The sequence below is a fragment of the Tupaia chinensis genome, unplaced genomic scaffold (genome assembly GCF_000334495.1).
Source record: "Tupaia chinensis unplaced genomic scaffold, TupChi_1.0 Scaffold000074_1, whole genome shotgun sequence".
NCBI lineage: Eukaryota > Metazoa > Chordata > Mammalia > Scandentia > Tupaiidae > Tupaia > Tupaia belangeri.
The window spans coordinates 1,817,830-1,820,568 of record NW_006159534.1 but is presented as its reverse complement, the minus strand read 5'-3'; the positions used below and the strand labels follow the sequence as shown (position 1 = coordinate 1,820,568).

Below are 2,739 nucleotides of genomic sequence, written 5' to 3'. Positions count from 1 at the left end.
AGTGGTTAAGGCACTAGGCTCCCACATGGCCAACTATGGCTTGATTTCCAGACCTGGCAGCTTAAAAATCACACTGGGTATGTGTGCATGCTTGCCCAGAATCCCAGGAGGAAAATGGAGAAGGAACTGCAGCATGGCCATCTGCCATGGGGGAGTGATTTCTCACTCTCTCTTTGTCTCTCTTTCTCTCCCCCTCTTTCTCACTCTCTCTCTGGTGAGCACACATGTCCCATGGAAAAAAAAAACTTTAAAAATATATTTTTTAAAAAATTATGAGCGGTCTTTTTCATAGAAAGCATTCTGATTAGTATAGAAGAAATTTAAAAAATATCCTAAAATAAATAGTAACATTAAAAAGCTTAGCAAGATCAGACCACACATGCCAAACCCTCAAAATGAAGACACTGAGAATATTAATTTTCTTTTTTTTTTTTTTGGAGAGGGTTTTGCTATGGGGCATGTGCGCTCACCAGGAAAACAGAGACAGAGAGACAGAAAGCAAGAAATCACCCCCCAGAGGAGATGGCCATGCCGCAATCCCTTCTCCTCCATTCTCCTCTCGGGATCTTGGGCACACACACACATGTGCCCAGCATGAGTTTAAGCCACTGGGTCCGAGACTCGAACCGTGGTCGACTACATGGGAGTCCAGCAACATAGCCATTATGCCAACTGCTTGTCCCAAGAATATTAATTTTTCAAAATATTCTGTACTACTGGTCCATTCTGTAATTACATGAAATGGTATTATATTTAGATAAATTTAATCAGAGAATTCTGAAAGTTTAATTTACATTTCAAATCTGATACAGATAAAACTGGTTTTTCGTAAGGTCACATTCACATTTTAATAACTACAGGGGCTAACAGAGGCACAGCAGTAAAATGAGACGGTCTCTGATACTGAACTACATAGGAAGGTTTCAGGTTCAAGTCCAGAAACCTCCCTGAGTACACAAAGCACATATGTCCCAATGACCCAAGGCCTGCTGAAGCCTGTTGGGGGTACTGAGTCACTATTTTTCTCACTCAAGGAAGAAATTAAATTAAATTAAATTAATATAAATAAATAAATAAATAACATCTTTGGTCAGCCCTATAGCTCTCTGGTTAAGAAAGCTAGATGCCAGGCCAGTAGGTAGCATGGTGGTTAAGGCACTGGATTCTTGACATAGCTGGCTGAAGTTCAAGTACTTCTTCTCTCTCTGGTGAGCACATGTGCCCTATAGAAAAACTTAAAAGTAATAATAAAGTAAAATAAATAATTAAAAAAAAAAAAAGAAAGAAAGAAACAGCCACATGGCTGACTGCAATTTAATTGTCAGGCCCTGGCAGCTTGGGTGCACTGGACATGCATGCATGCCAAAATCCTGACAGGATGGAGAAACAGAAAAGAAGGAATTGTGGCATGAACATCCTCTCCCCGTTTTTCTGTCTCTCTCCCTGTCCATCTGTCTCTGTCTCTCTCTGGCGAGTGTACACACTCTCTAGGAATGTAAGATAAATAACATCTCAGGCCAGCTTCATAGAGCAGGAGTTAAGTACTATGTATGGGAGCCAGGTTCCACATGGCTGAACAAGGTTCAAATCCCAGCCCAGTGGCTTGAAAAAGCCACACACATGGTAGGCATGTGTATATACAAGCCGCAAATCCCAACAGGATGGAGAAATGAGGGGAAAAGGATTGCAGCACGACCATGCCCTATTGGGAGACTGGGAGTTGGGGGAAGGCTTTCTCTTCCTCCTACCCTCCCCCGGAGAGTACACACACCCTCTGACAATTAAGAAAAAAACAACATCTATGAAACAAGCTTAAAATATCTTTCAAAGGCTATTTCCAGGAAAAAAAGGTGAAACATTAGTAAGAGGCATATGAAGTACACAATGTTTCCTTCTATTAGAAGGCCTCTTAAACATGTCCAGGGATTTGGGTCTATTTTGCTTACTCAGAAGTCCTGGGGACTAGAACAGTGTCTGCTACACAGTGGTCCCACAATAAGCATTTGCTGAATAACTATTAAGCCTCCACGATTCTCTGGTAATGGCAAAAAAAATTACGTACATATAATATCAATTATTTTACCATCTAAATATTCATTGACATGGCTTAATTTCAGACTGAGAATGTATGAGTTTATTTACAAACTAGATGAAAGTGAAGAAGAGCAAATAGTAAGAATACAGATACACTGACTTTTATTTACCCAATTCCAGTTGCAACTGTATTTCTTACTGAATCCATTCCAAAAGCTCAAATTAATTGAGATCATTTCACTGCTGAAAAGGAAACCTGGCCTACAGGTAATTATATTTCATTTCCCAAAATTAGTGTGCACGAACTAAATAACTAGTTATGTCAAACAGCATTCAAAACAATTTGAAGAGAGAAAAGCTATGAACTTTAGGGCCAAACTAAAGAGTTCTGAATCCTACATCAAATTTTGGTACCCTCTGACCATATACTCTGAGAAAAATAGTTTTTCTCTAAGAGCCTATTTCTTTCTTTCTTTTTTTTTTTTTTTTTTGGAGAGGTTTTTGCTATAGGGCGTGTGCACTTTCCAGACAGACAGAGACAGAGAGAGACAGAGAGACAGAAAGCGAGAAATCACCCCCCGGGGGGGGATGGCCATGCCGCAATCCCTTCTCCTCCATTCTCCTCTCGGGATCTTGGGCACACACGCACACGCGCCCGGCGTGAGTTTTAAGCCACTGGGTCCGGGACGCAAACCGCGGTCAAAT

At 40.8% G+C, this 2,739-nt stretch overlaps 1 protein-coding gene across 2 annotated transcripts in view; it reads right to left on the bottom strand.

Moving 5' to 3' along the window:
- CEP350 (centrosomal protein 350) overlaps positions 1-2,739 on the bottom strand; it is a gene marked incomplete in the record, with an annotated part of 138,030 nt that overhangs the window by 102,654 nt on the left and 32,637 nt on the right.